Source organism: Chlorocebus sabaeus, chromosome 13 (genome assembly GCF_047675955.1).
Source record: "Chlorocebus sabaeus isolate Y175 chromosome 13, mChlSab1.0.hap1, whole genome shotgun sequence".
Lineage (NCBI taxonomy): Eukaryota > Metazoa > Chordata > Mammalia > Primates > Cercopithecidae > Chlorocebus > Chlorocebus sabaeus.
The window spans coordinates 52,950,634-52,965,517 of NC_132916.1; the positions used below are offsets into that span (position 1 = coordinate 52,950,634).

General features: G+C 38.1%; 1 pseudogene; it reads right to left on the reverse strand.

Annotated features, from left to right (window-relative positions):
- Positions 1–4,813: 4,813 nt before the first annotated feature.
- LOC103241006 (elongation factor 1-delta-like) overlaps positions 4,814–14,884 on the reverse strand; it is a 52,183-nt pseudogene continuing 42,112 nt past the window's right edge.

Here is a 14,884-nt window from a genome sequence, read left to right on the forward strand (position 1 = left end):
ACATGAAGAAATCCTGTCTCTCCTAAAAAATACAAAAATTAATCAGGCGTGGTGGCATACACCTATATTCCCAGCTACTCAGGAGGCTGAGGCATGAGAATCACTTGAACCTGGGAGGTGGAGATTGTAGTGAGCCGAGATTGCACCACAGCACTCCAGCCTGGGTAACAGAGTGAGGCTCCATCTTAAAAAAAAAAAAAAAAAAAAAAAAAGAATGACTAATTGCACTTAGGAATAGAGACTACATTCATTCTCTGTATAGATACTGGAGGTCTTACTAGGGGGTTATGGGATTAGTTTTCATATGTAATTGTTCTAAATGCTTTGCAGCCTCACAGTTTTGAGTCTTTTGATCCCTTTGGTGGCTTATCCAGGCTTTACTACCTGGAACTGCTGATACTTGGTTTCAGAATTCTTATTAGCAAGATCTTGGTTAGTCCTTGCATCTACAAATAGCTAAAGTTCACTTTAAGTAGAAAGCTTATCAATGGATTTCTATGGAGACTGTGGATCCTTCCAATATGCTTGTTGCTTGATTTATTTATTAGCTCTCATCTCTTCTTGGCTTTATCTCTGCCTTTTTAAGTAGGAGTTTGTTTTCTCTTTGTTTTGTTTTTGGTTAAAGCAACAGAGAACCCAACTCAAATTGGCTTAAAAAGTGAAAATGATTAAAGTTTTCGTGGTATTATGGGCTTCAGCTTTTGATCAATGAAGAATCTGGCTCTATTTCCCTGCTATTCTTTTGGCTCTGGTTTTGCAGTTGTAGCTTTGCCCTAAGTCTGGCTTGTTCTATGGTTATAAAACGGCTGCCAGCAACTTTTGAAGTGACCTGTTTCTCCATTCAGGTGTATAGAAAAGAAAGAGAGAATTGCTACTCAAGCCATTGAATTGAAGTTCTAAATATTTCTCTGAAGGAATCAATCATGGATGCTTAGGGTAAATGAGATTAACCTGATTTATTCTAATCAAGGTGCACCCCTGGAAGAGGTCAACTCTTCCAACAAATGCACGGTTTCTACACAATGAACAGTGACAAAGACTTGTTTGGAGGTAATCAAAATGCCCACCACATTTCACTGATCCTAAATATTAAATTTGTCTTTATTTTTTTGTTGTCTGTTTTACTACTAGCAATGGAGCAGAGAAAGTTGGAGGAAGGTTATTGGGATCATTTTGAAGAGAAAATCACATTCTCATTGGTAACCATGATGAAAACTTATTTTCTTGCTTGTGTGAGTCCGAGACAGTGTCATAAACTGCTTTCAGCAGTAGTTAGTATGGTTTTACCGAGTGGTTCTCAATCAGTTCTAATCAGTGGCTCTTTCTCCCAGGCCAGCAGCATCAGCATCTCCTGGAAATGTTTAGAAATGCAAATATTGAAACGGAAACTCTGGGGATGGGGCAAATCTGAGTTTTAATGAACACTGCCATTGATTCTGATCATGCTGAAGTTTAGAAACCACTGGTCTGATGTTTATTTGCACTATTATACTATGGTTTACATATGGGTTTGACAGGCCCATTTACTTTTGTTTACTTACTATTTGAGATTTTGTCTGGTCAAACAACTGAGCCTCAGATAAATTATTTTCTTACTATATTCTGGTAAATACCAATACAACTTTGAATACGACCAACATAAGACAGTCAGTTCTGCTATAATGATTTTTAAAATGGGAATCTGTTTCAATGCAATTAATATATTGGGAAACAAATTTAGCGTAAGGCAAAATTTGCATTTATTTGTGCACTACTTCATCTGCTAGACCAACTAGGTGAATGCAAGAAACCATTCACAGCTGAACTGAGTCTCATAAGAACACACAAAACACACGCACACCTCACAAGGACAATCAGTGGCCCAGGCCATGCACATCTACTATTACAACTTCTTGTCCATTTCCACCGCTTCACTATTATTAATACAAGCTGCAACTCTTCCACAAACAAACTTCAGGTGGTTTTCAAGATAAAGTGCCATATTTCTTGCAGTATGTATGTATTTTTTAATCATTTAATGAATGTAAAACTATGCTAACATGTATTAGCTCCTTCTTTCTATAAATGTTCCACTGACAAATGTTTTCAGTATTATCCTCCAAGGCCTACGATTTTTATTGTGTTCTTTTGCATTGCACAGAGATTTTTAGCAAACCCTATGTTGCACTAAAGCAGAATTGAGACTAATTTGAGTAAAACTTAGCAGCTTATAACCGTTACAATCCTTATTTCAGGGCAAACTTTTCATTGGATAATTACAATTATTTTGTTTCCTCTTAAGTAGCACACACACAAACACACACACACAAATCTAAGGTGTTCACTATCACAGAATAATAGCCTTTAAAATGTTTACCAGTTTTCATATTGATATATTTTGTTTGACTCTGTCATTCTGGGCTTTAAGTACTAAAATATATTAGTCTTTTTCAGAAAACATCCCAAGAAAAAAGTTAAATTCCTACCTAGTTTCCTCTCTCTTTGATAAACTATTGTCATAGTAATATACAAATACCTGAAAATTGCCCAGATTATTATTTTCTTCTTGGAACACAGATTTGTTGATAAGTGCCAAAGGATTTTTACAAAAACACGAGAAGTTGGGCATCACAGTAAGATTTAAAAGGAAAGACTGTTTATTATTAGTATCATCATTGCTATTACTGTTTCCTTGAGTATATATTTCTTTGTGTTATTTGTCCTTTTCCAAAAGATTTTTGTTCTTATATTTTTAATTAGCTCTTTAAAGAAATCAAGAAATGCTTGTTGATTATAGTCATCCTTACTGTATAAAGGGGGAGAAGTTCTTTGGTAATTAGCTGTGTATATGTACTGTTCATGTACAGAAAGAACTCTTGTATTTCCTTATTTTTCAGTGCATTCTCCATTCCATCACACCTCTTTTTCCAATGATGCAGTGCGAAGAAAGTATAATCTCTGGAGTAATTAAAGTTCAGTGAGGAGATGATATCACCTGATGGCCCTATGAAGCATTTAGCAATCAAAGGTGAGTTGTCCAAAACGCATTTACCCTGAACAGGAATACAATGAAACTACTAAGTTTTATCTTTATAATGATTCATTGCTTATTATTTTGTTGCTTGCATAAGTTCTGTTTCCCACATCAGTGCTCTCTTAGATTATGATCTGTCTTGAACTAAACTCTGTTTTCTACGTTGCTCTGTGCAATTAAATGCTTTGTGATCGTAATAAAAGGCATCATGATAACTGTTAGACTAGAGGTTTCCATACAAAGCTGTATCCCATGGAGAGCAGCTACTGAACAATGGCTAGAGACACTCTACATAGGGAAGGGGCTGACAATTACTCAGTTTACATCAATCACTTGTGCATATATCTCAATAGAGAACACCAGGCTAGTTTGTGTGTGTGTGTGTGTGTAACTCACTGCTTACTCTATAACAGAGAGAATACCAATTAAATTGGGTCATACAGGAAGATCAATTAATATGTTTGTTAATTGAGGGCCTTTTGACGGCCTTGTTGATCGCCTATGGTTTAATCTTTAAATTTATAGTGTTTATTAGATTCATTACAGACTCTCAGTACATTGTAAGGCATTTGCACCTATAAATGCATTTTAAAATATCAAATTATAAATTTTGTAGCACTAAAATGTGTCAGACAATATTCTCAATTAACTTGCATTATTTGCTTAGTGTCTGATAAATCACTAGACAAAATGTCCTACATAATCAACAAAATACTCTTCCAAAATTAAACTAATAGTATTTGTTAAGATGTGGCCGGGTGCGGTGGATCACGCCTGTAATCCCAGCACTTTGGGAGGCCGAGACGGGCAGATCACGAGGTCAGGAGTTTGAGACCATCCTGGCTAACACGGTGAAACCCTGTCTCTACTAAAAAACACAAAAAACTAGCCGGGCGAGGTGGCGCATCACGCCACTGAACTCCAGCCTGGGCAACAGAGCGAGACTCCCTCTCAAAAAAAGAAAAAAAAAAACACTACTGCGCAAATCAAGCCAGTGAGCCCCAGTCAGTTGACAGAATACATATTTTGGACTCCTTCTCTAAATCTTTTAAAAAAACACCTGAAGAATATGAATAGTCATTTGCTTTCTTATTTTTAAAAGATCTGTTCCCCTAACTAAGTTTTTAATCTTCTATTTGTTACCAAATACCAACTGGACTTTAAAAGGAGAGGGGGAAAAACAAACACCAATGTTTCATTTGTGAATGTAAACTTTGGTTTTTTGGTTTTTCTTTTTCTTTTTCTTTTTCTTTTTTTTTTTTTGAAGCAGGGTCTCACTCTGTCACCTAAGCCGGAGTGCAGTGGAACGATCTCAGCTCACTCACTGCAACCTTCACCTCCCAGCTCAAGTCATCCTCCCACCTCAACCTCCCAAGTAATTGGGACTACAGGTGCAGCCACCACACCTGGCTAGATTTTTTCTATTTTTAGTAGAGAGAGGGTCCAAGTTGCCCAAGCTGGTCTCTTAACTCCTGGGCTCAAGTGATCCACCCACCTCAGCCTCCCAAAGTGCTGCGATTACACATTGCACCTGGCTAAACTTCTGAAATTAATGAAGTGCTCCTAAATCATTGATGAATGAACATCTTGAATGGCAAATTAAGTTTCAAGTGACATATAAGTCAACAAGTATTTCTAAGTTTCTAAAATAAATTTCCGAATTTGAAGTTATTCTTTCTTTCTTTTTTCTTTTCTTTTTTTTTCTTTTTTTTCTTTTCTCTCTCTCTCTTTTTTTTTTTTTTTTTTTTCTTTTTTTTTTTTTTTTTGCCAGTCTGTTTTTAATTGTGGTAGGGCCTCACACACACATTCAGGGTTCAGATCTTGTTGAAAGCTGCGATGTCGACACTCTGCACATGCTCCTCAAACTTGGTGATCTCCTCCTCCAGCAAGTCTATCCCCACCTTGTCCTCCACCACACACTGAATATGCAGCTTCCGGATACCGTAGCCCACGGGCACCAGCTTGGAGGCCCGGCTAACCAGCCCATCCAGCTTGAATGGAGCGCACACATGCCTCCACCTGGGTCACGTCCGTCTCATCGTCCCAACGCTTGATGTCCAGCAGGATGGAGGACTCGGCCACCAGCGAGGGATTCTTTGCCTTCTTGGTGTACTGCCGCAGCCGCTCCTCCCACAGCCGCCTTGCCTCCTTGTCTTCCTCCTTATTGTCGCTGCCAACAGATCAATGTCATCATTCTCGTTATCCTCTGCTGCCTGGCTTGGGGTGTAGTGGGGGGCGGGGAGAGCTCCACTTGGTGCATGGGAGACATGTGCTGGGTCTGCGGGGCTGTGGACCGTGGCCGGGCGAGCTCTTCTGTCTTCTCCAGCACGTTCAGCCGGGCCTCCAGCTTGGAGATGGCCCTCTGCAGCTCCTGCACCACGCCGCGCAGGCTCTGGTTCTCCACTTTCAGGCTGACGATCTGAAGGAAGAGCTCGCTGTGGTCTCGGCTGGAGCCGCTGGAGGCCCCAGGGCCGAGCTCTGGCGGGAGGTGCTGGCCACAGGCCCATTCATCTGCTCGTAGAATTTCCTTTCTGCATCTTCATATTTGAATTTGTCGAGCCAGATCTTCTCATGTACTAGGAAGTTTGTAGCTATTTTTCTGACTCCAACCAACCATGCGGCTACCAGAGATGAGGAATCGGTGGACGCGGGACGCCTAAGGGCGAAGTTACTCTTTCATAATGTGCAAAACCCGTAAGTCTTCAACAGAAAGTACCTTTTTTATTGAAAAGAAAATCCTGCAGTTTGAAAAGAAAAGTTTGTATTTCAGAGAGTTGGTGAGGAAATAATCCATTAAAGACTGCTTTTATAAACATAAACTGCTGGGAATAAAGTAAGATTTTTAAAAGACAATGAAAACATTCTGACATCTCAACAGGAGTTAGCCTGATGAATCCATCTCATACCAGAAGTCTTTGTTTTCTATTTCTGGCTCCTTCAGGAGCTCAAGGTTTGACCTTGGACAGGTCATTTCATCTCTCAGAGCCTTGTTTCTCTTATGTCAAAGGAAGAGGCTTGCCTGTAAAATCTTTAAAGTTCTTCGGTTTCTAAAGTATAAAATTATCATTCAGATACTCGTGGTATAATATTTAAAAATTCTTTAAATGTGTACAGAAAAATGTTTTGAATATTTTTCTATATACTGAGCTGCTATGTTGAGAAATTTCAGTGCTATCACTTCAGCGTACTGTTGCTCTGATGACCAGCTATTACTGGAGAGGGCTAGTGTTTCTTCCTTAAAATTTGTGTATTCCCCTCAAATACTGATGGAGGAAAAAGTACATGAATCTTTATAGTAAAAGACAGACAATTAGATATAATTGATCTTAATAGATTTGTAGATAATATGGACCATTATCTACATATCATTTGTTAAATTTAATGCGCTCTAGCACTCAGCTAAACTAATTGTATTGTGTATGTGTATATATTAAGCACAGTTGATTTTATAGATCAGTACCCCTGGGCTAGGCAGGAAAAGGTCAAAGCTCTTAAACCAGTTCACCAAAGTATGTTAACTAAAAGCCTCAGAACTAGTAGTATTTCTCATTAGTTTTTCAGCTGCAGGGTAGAGAAAGAAAGCGAAATCACAAGGCAAGTATTTTTCTACAGCAGTTTGATTTAGCAAATGTTGAACAAATAAAACATTAACTAAATAAAATATTGCATATATATATATATATATATATATATATATATATATATAGTGTTTATTTTCATGTTGTCTGACATCCTGACAACTAAAGGGAAAATAATGTAGAAGTAGGCGAACTTTGTGTCTCTGAGTTTCCTGGGCCTGAAATAATTGGCAGGGTGAATCTGAAATGCAGACACAGAGAGTCACCCTTGTTTTGATGCCCTTTTTTTTTTTTTTTTTCCTCTTCATGTTTATATTTTGGTGCGTTTCCCTCCAATATCAAATATTACCTTGGTACTAAAAAAATCAAGAAGGGAAAATGCAGGCAGGAAAACGAGGAGAATCAGCTTGTTACTTCTCTCCCATGTATGATTGGGCTCATGTGATTGGTGCATTAGACTTTGTAGTGTCATTTCACTCCTTTCTCTGTAGACATCAATACTAACAAATGAACTGCAAAAATCCTAAAGTGTGAGGATGAACACTAATTATTTATGTATGCACATCATTTGTATGGATTTCTAACTATTGATCTTCAGGTAAATGTCTAGACAGAAGTAGATTTACATATAGGTAGTTGTGCTATACTTTTACATTTATAGTAATTAATATCTAGAAAAGCAAGAAGGAAAAGACAAAATATCACTATTATTATTTTGCCTACTTGCCTCTGCAAAAACGAAGAAATAAAAGGATTGCCTTCTATCTACCTGAGACAGACATTGAAACTATAGTGAATTCAGAATCTTTAGGCATTCTCCTCAAAGTTTCTTTCAGTGAAAATTGATATGAATCAAAAATTTATGTTAAAAAAAAATGTCAGGGCCAATGCTCCTAGCAGAGTTATCTGAATGACTTGCTAGGTCAAGCAATCGGTCAACTATTTTCCTCGAGATTGTAGGATTAGTATATCAGACAAGATGCTTATCCTGTGCAATGTGGAGCACAGTTATTTTTGGAATCTGAGAGATCGTATGATTTGACACTCCTAAAGGAGACCTTCTAAGACTTTACTTCCAAAAAACGGAGTGGATATTATAGTAAAATATAATTCCTATACTAAAATACAGCTGTAAAAACCAATATGCAGTTTGAATACATTTAGAGGGAGTCTTCAGTGCTTTGTCCATTAGATAAAAAGATTGCACATTAAAAGTACTCAAAAATTGCAGTTGACATTCAGAAACTCATTAGCTTCATTCTTTTCCAAAATCACCATAGCAATTAGTCTAAACTTTAATTGGTCAAAATTATTCATCATTAAAACACTGATTTCTAAAAGACTATTTTGTTTTCCCTCTGTCTTGGACTTATATTTTTTAGGAATTTAAATCTTTCTCTACCAGTTTCTGAAATGATTAAGCACATTTGCATTTTATGTGTCTAGAGAAGATATTCCTTCCCTTGAACTCTCTCATTCTGGCCTCTTCTGCTTGGTCAACTGTCCGTGGAAATTCTGTGCTGAACATCTATAGATTACATGCTAATCTATATTTCCTAAGAAAAATAAGAAAAATATGTACATAGGGTTCAGTTTATATTTAGAAATCTCAGGATCTTTGGTCAATTCTTACTCCATTTTCATGATAATCCCTACATTTTTATCTCAATTTAACTCATCCCGTTTAAGATGTTGCTTCCTTATTAAAATATTTATCACCTTAAAATTATCCACTACAATTTAATATATACAAGCTTTTATATTTATTCCTTCCTTCCTTCCTTCTTTCCTTCCTTCCTTCCTTCCTTCCTTCCTTCCTTCCTTCCTTCCTTCATATGTGCAGCCAATCAGTCATTTGTTCATTCAGTATCTTCCAGTGCCAGCACTGTGCTAGAAACATGGAATAAAAAGAGGAAAGAGTATGTTCTATGATCTAAAAATGCTCATAAAGGTCAGGTAAACAAATAAGTGCATTTAAATGTTAAGAGAACAAAGACAAGAAAATATGCAGGACATGCTAGAGGCCCAGTGGAAGGTAGGAATTTTCCTATCTGGGAGGCAGGTGGTGAACCAGAAGGCTTATAGGTGCAGATGATGCTTGAACTGAGGGTTCACAGGTGCTTTTTGCCAGATAGTCTAACCGATTAAGGTGCTTTCCCTACAGAGGGAGAACCAGAGGGCCGGAAACTGAAGGATGAATTCGGGGAAAATGACAAGTAGTACAGTCTGGCTAAAGCAGAAAGGCATATCAGTGAGGCAGGGACCAGTTAATGGATAATAACAAGACAGAGGGTTTGGATTTCAGACCCCAAAATATGGTCAGGGGAAGAATCAGCAAAATTAAGCAAGAACAATAATATGATATATATTTTTTCATGTAGACAGAATGCACTGAATATTTAAAGCAATAGAAATAAAACATTTCAGAATCTAGCTTTTGCTTCTCATTGACAAAGTCTTCACTAAGACGGAATAAAAATGGAAGCATGCAACACAGAGAGAGAAACTGTGTTTCTGCATGGGATGACAAGAAGGGTAGATGAGGCTCACCCAAGTACAGTAATGTTTACAACTAACTGATCACAACCAGTTACAGATTTCTTTGTTCTTTCTCTACCCCCGTTGCTCCACTTGACTAGCCTTAGAAATCAAAAAAAGAAAAGAAAAAGGGTAGATTACAGAGTTCAGGATCTGTGCTTCAGTCCCCATATTTCCAGTCCTTTTCACCAATGCTTGGTAAATATGTGGTTAAATAAAAAATTGTATTCAATTAATTAATTATTAGTATTATTATTTCTTGAGACAGAGTTTCACTCTTGTTGCCCAGGCTGGAGTGCCGTAGTGCGATCTCAACTCACTGCAACCTCCGCTTCCCGGGTTCAAGCGATTCTCCTGCCTCGGCCTCCCAAGCAGCTGGGATTACAGGCAACCGCCACCATGCCTAGCTAATTTTTTGTATTTTTAGTAGAGACAGGGCTTCGCCATGTTGCCCAGGCTGGTCTTGAACTCCTGACCTCAGATGATACACTCGCCTCGGCCTCCCAAAGTGCTGGGATTACAGGTGTGATCCACCATGCCTGGCCCTTAATTAATTTTTTTTGAAAGCTATATGACAGTGACCAAAACTCTATGATTGAGGAAATATTTGTAGAAATGATATATATGACAACAATAGCAAAAAGGACAGGGGTAAATAAACAGAAGTCTTATTTTTCAAAATTCTTGCACTTTATTAGAAACATTATAAAATTAACCGTAAGTAGATTTGTGGTACTTAATAATAAATATTGTAAACCCTACGGCATACACTAAAAATAATGTAAAAAATGTATATTTAAAATGCCAACAGAGGAATTCAAAGGAATATTTTATAACAACATCAGTTAACCTAAAAGAAGACAGAAAATAAGGAAGACAGGAACAAAAATACAGGTGAGACAAACAGAAAAGAAATAGCAAGTTATAGTTGGGTCTTGATTTTTAAAATCTGGGCTAAGGATTTCCATCTTTTAATGGGGAGAAGAAATCTATTTATAACAAATATAGTTATTAATTAAGTTGGGCTTAAGCCATATTAAAATATATAGATTTTTAGTCTGGATAAAAATGTATGGCCCCATTATACCCTGTCTATAAGAGAAAAACTTTTTGTTAAGAAAATACAGATTGATTGAAAGAAAATAATGGAAAAAATTATAGCATGCATTCAATAAACTTAGGCAATATGAGGTGCCTATTTTAATACCAGAAAAAAATAGACTTCAACGCAAAGAGTATTATCAGATATAAAGAAGAATATTCCATAATAATAAACTGCTGATTTATTAAGGAAGTATAACAATTATATATGTGGGAAGGTAGAGCAAGATGGCAGAATAGAAGGCTCTAACGATTGTCCCACTACCCTGCAACGACACCAAATTAACACCTATCTACACAGAAAAAAAAATCTTCAGAAGAATGAAAAATCAGGTGAGCAACTCAGTATCTGGTTTTAACTTTATTGCTGAAAGAGACGCTGAAGAAATAGAAAACACAGTCCCGCATCCCAATGCCTTCCTCCCTACCCACAGAAACTGGCAGTGTGGTGTGGGGAGCATCTCTCAGTGCTCAGGGAGGAGAATACAGCAATTGTGAGGCATTGAACTCAGTGCTGTTCTGTTAGAGCAGAAAGGAATATCACATCAAACTTAGCTGATGTCCATCCACATAGGGAGCATTTAAACCAGCCCCAGCCAGAGGGGAATTGCTGATCCCAACGGTTGAAACCTGAGTTCCTGCAAACCTTGACATCAAGGGCTACAATGCTCTATGTCTCCAAATAAACTTGAAAGGCAGTCTAGGCAACTTTTAGGCAAGTCCTAGTGCTGAACTAGGCCCAGAACAGTGGACTGGGTGGGTGCAGTACATACTGAGACACCAGCTGGGGCAGGGCTGTACAGGGTAGAGTAATGCTAGCACTCCCTGAGCCAGACACCACCAGCTCTCCCTTAACCCTAGGCTGCACAAGTCTCTCCAAAAGAGACCCCTTTCTTCCACTTGAAGGAGAGGAGAGGACAGAGCGGGGAGGATTTTGTCTTGCAATGCGGATATCAGTTCAGCCACAGCAGGATAGAGTCAAGGCCAGAGTCAAGAGTCCCTTGTTCTAGGCCCTAGGTCCCAGACATTTCTAGACATACCTTGGGCCCAAAGGGAACCCACTGCCTTAAAGGAGAGGATCCAGTCCTGGCAGTATTCATTATTTGCTAACTGAAGAGCCTTTGAGCCCTGAATGACCATTAGTGATACACAGGTACTATGTCTTGGGCCTTGGGTGAGTCTCTGAGACTTTCTGACTTCAGGTGAAACTCATCATCTTACTAGCTTGGATGGCTATGGGTCAAAACTCCTGCTTGACAAAAGCAGAGGGAAAAGTAAAGTCTTGCACCTTAGGTACAAGCACCGCCACAGGGGGGTAGAGCACCAAGTGGTCTCTTGGGGTCCCTGATTCTAGCACTTGACTCTTGGATGGCATTTCTGGACCTTCCCTGGGCCACAGAGGAGCTCACTACCCTGAAGGGTAAGTCCCAGGCAAGGTAGCATTCACCACAGGCTGACTTAGTGCCCTTGGGCTGTAAGGGAACGTTGGAGATAGTCTGTCAGTACTGCTTGTAGCCTGGGGTGGTGGTGGCTATGGGGTGAAGCTCCTCTGCCTTTGGAAAGGGGAGAAATTACGGGAAGGACTGCATCTTGTGGTTTGAGTGCCAGCTCGGCCACAGTACAATAGAACACCAGGCAGACTTCTACGATTTTTGACTCTAGTCCCTGAACTACCGGACTGCAACTCTGGACCCACATGGGTCCTAGGGGACCTTGCCACCCTGAAGAAAAGGACACGGGCCTGGTTGGCTTTGCCACTGGCTGACTGTGTAGCCCCAGGGCATCGAGTGAACATAGGCAGTAGCCAGGGAGTAGTTACAGTAGGCCTTGGGCGAGGCCCAGTGCTGTGCTAACTTCAGGTCTCACCCAGTGCAGTCACAGTAGTGGTGGCCGCAGAGGTGCTTGTGCTACTCCAACTTTAGGTGGCTTGGACATAGAGACTATGTTCGTTTGGTAGAAATTAAGGAAAGAGAACAAGAGCCTCTGCCTGGTTATCCAGAGAATGCTCCTGGATCTTGTCCAAGACCATCAAGGCAGTACTTCTATGAGTCTGCAAGAACCACAGTGTTACTGGGCTTGAGGCAACTCCTAAATCAGATACAGCTTAGATCATAAAACCTAAGCCCTTTGAAATATCTGGAAAGCCTTCCCAAGAAGGACAGGTACAAATATGCCCAGACAGTGAAGACTACAATAAATACTGAGTTCTTCAATGCCCAGACACCAGAGAACATATGACAGCATCAACACTATCCAGGAAAATATGACCTCACCAAATGAACTAAATAAAGCAGCAGGGACCAATCCTGGAGAAACAGAGATATGTGACCTTTCAGACAGAGCATTCAAAATAGCTGGACTGAGGAAATTAAAAAGAGATTCACAAAAAGACAGAGAAGGAATTCAGATAAATTCTATCAGATAAATTTAACAAAGAGAATGAAATAATTTAAAATAATCAAGCGGAAATTCTGAAGCTGAAAAATGCAGTTGGCATACTGAAGAATACATCAAAGTCTCTTAATAGCAGATGTCATCAAGCAGAAGAAAGAATTAGTGAGCTTGAAGACAGGCTATTAAAAAATAAACAGTCAGAGGAGATAAAAGAAAAACAGAATAAAAAACAATGAAGCGTGCTTACAGAATTTAGAAAATAGCTTCAAAAGGGTAAATCTAAGAGTTATTGGCCTTAAAGAGGGGGTAGAGAAAGAGGTAGGGGTAGAAGTTTTATTCAAAGGAATAATTACAGAGAGTTCCCAAACCTAGAAAAATATATAAATATTCAAGTACATGAAGGTTATAGAACACCAAGCAGATTTAATCCAAAGACTACCTCAAGGCATTTAATAATGAAACTCTCAATGGTCAAGGGGAAAGAAAGAATCCTAAAAGCAGCAAGAAAAAAAGAAACAAATAACATATGATGGAGCTCCAATAGGTCTGGCAGCAGACTTTTCAGTGGAAATTTTGCAGTCCAGGAGAGAGTGGTGTGCCATATTTAAAGTGCTGAAGGAAAACAACTTGTACCCTAGAATACTATATCTGGTGAAGATGTCCTTCAAACACAAAGGAGAAATAAATACTTTCTCAGACAAACAAAACCCGAGGGATTTCATCAATACCAGACTTGTCCTACAAGAAGGGCTAAAAGGAGTACTTCAATCGAAAGAAAAAGACATCAGTGACCAATAAGTAATCACCTGAAGGTATAAAACTCACTGGTATTAATAAATATATCGAAAAACAGAATTTTATAACACTGTAGCTGTGGTGTGTAAGCTACTCTTATCCTAAGTAAAAAGACTCAATGAAGAACCAATCAAAAATAATAACTATGGCAACTTCCCAAGACATAGTCAGTACAATAATATATAAATAGAAACAACAAAAGGTTTAAAAATGGGGTGGGCAATGAAGTTAAGGCATAGATTTTTTATTTATTTTCTTTTTGCTTGTGTCTTTGTTTATGCAAATGGTGTTAAGTTGTTATCAGCTTAAAATAATGGGTTATAAGATAGCATTTGCAAGCTTCATGGTTACCTCAAGCCAAAAAACATACAATGGAGACACAAAAAATAAAAAGCAAGAAACTAAATCATAACACCAAAGAAAATCACCTTCACTAAAGGAAGATGGGAAGGAATGAAAGAAGGAAGAGAAGATCACAAAACAACCAGAAAACAATTAACAAAATGGCAGGAGTAAGTCCTTACTTGTCAATAATAACATTGAATGTAAATGGACTTAATTCTCCAATCAAAAGACATAGACTGGCTGAATGGAAGGAACAAGACCCATTGGTCTTTTGCCTACAAGAAACACACATCACCTACAAAAAATAGACTCAAAATAAAGGGATGGAAAAAGATATTCCATGTTGATGGAAACCATAAAAAAGTAGGAGTCATTATACATATATCAAACAAAATAGATTTCAAGACCCAAACTTTGAGAAGAGACAAAGAAGATCACTATATAATGATAAAGGGGTCAATTCAGCAAAAAATGTAATAATTTTAAATATATATGCAATGAACACTGGAGTACCCAGATATATAAGGTAAGTGCTGGAGCTAAAGAGAGATATAGAATCCAATATAATAATAGCAGGAGACTTCAACACCCCACTTTCAGATTGGACATATCTTCCAGACAGAAAATCAACAAAGAAACATCAGACTTAATCTGAACTATAGACCAAATGTATCTAGTGGATATTTATAGAACATGTAATCCAATGGCTGCAGAATACACATTCTTTTCCTCAGCACATGGATTATTCTCAAGGATAGACCATATGTTACATCACAAAATAAATCTTAAAATATTTAAAAAATTGAAATAATATCAAGCATCTTCTGTGACCATAATGGAACAAAACTAGAAATTAATAACAAGAAGAATTTTGGAAACTATACTAATACAAGGAAATTAAGCAATATGCTGCTGAATGACCAGTGGGTCAATAAAGAAATTAAGAAGGAAATTTAAAAATGTCTTGAAATGAATTATAATAGGAACACAACATACCATAACCTATGAGACACAGCAAAAGCAATACTAAGAGGCAAGTTTATTGCTATAAGTGCCTACATCAAAAAAAGAGGAAAAGCTTCAGAAAACAATCTAATAAGGTATCCTAAAGAACTACAGA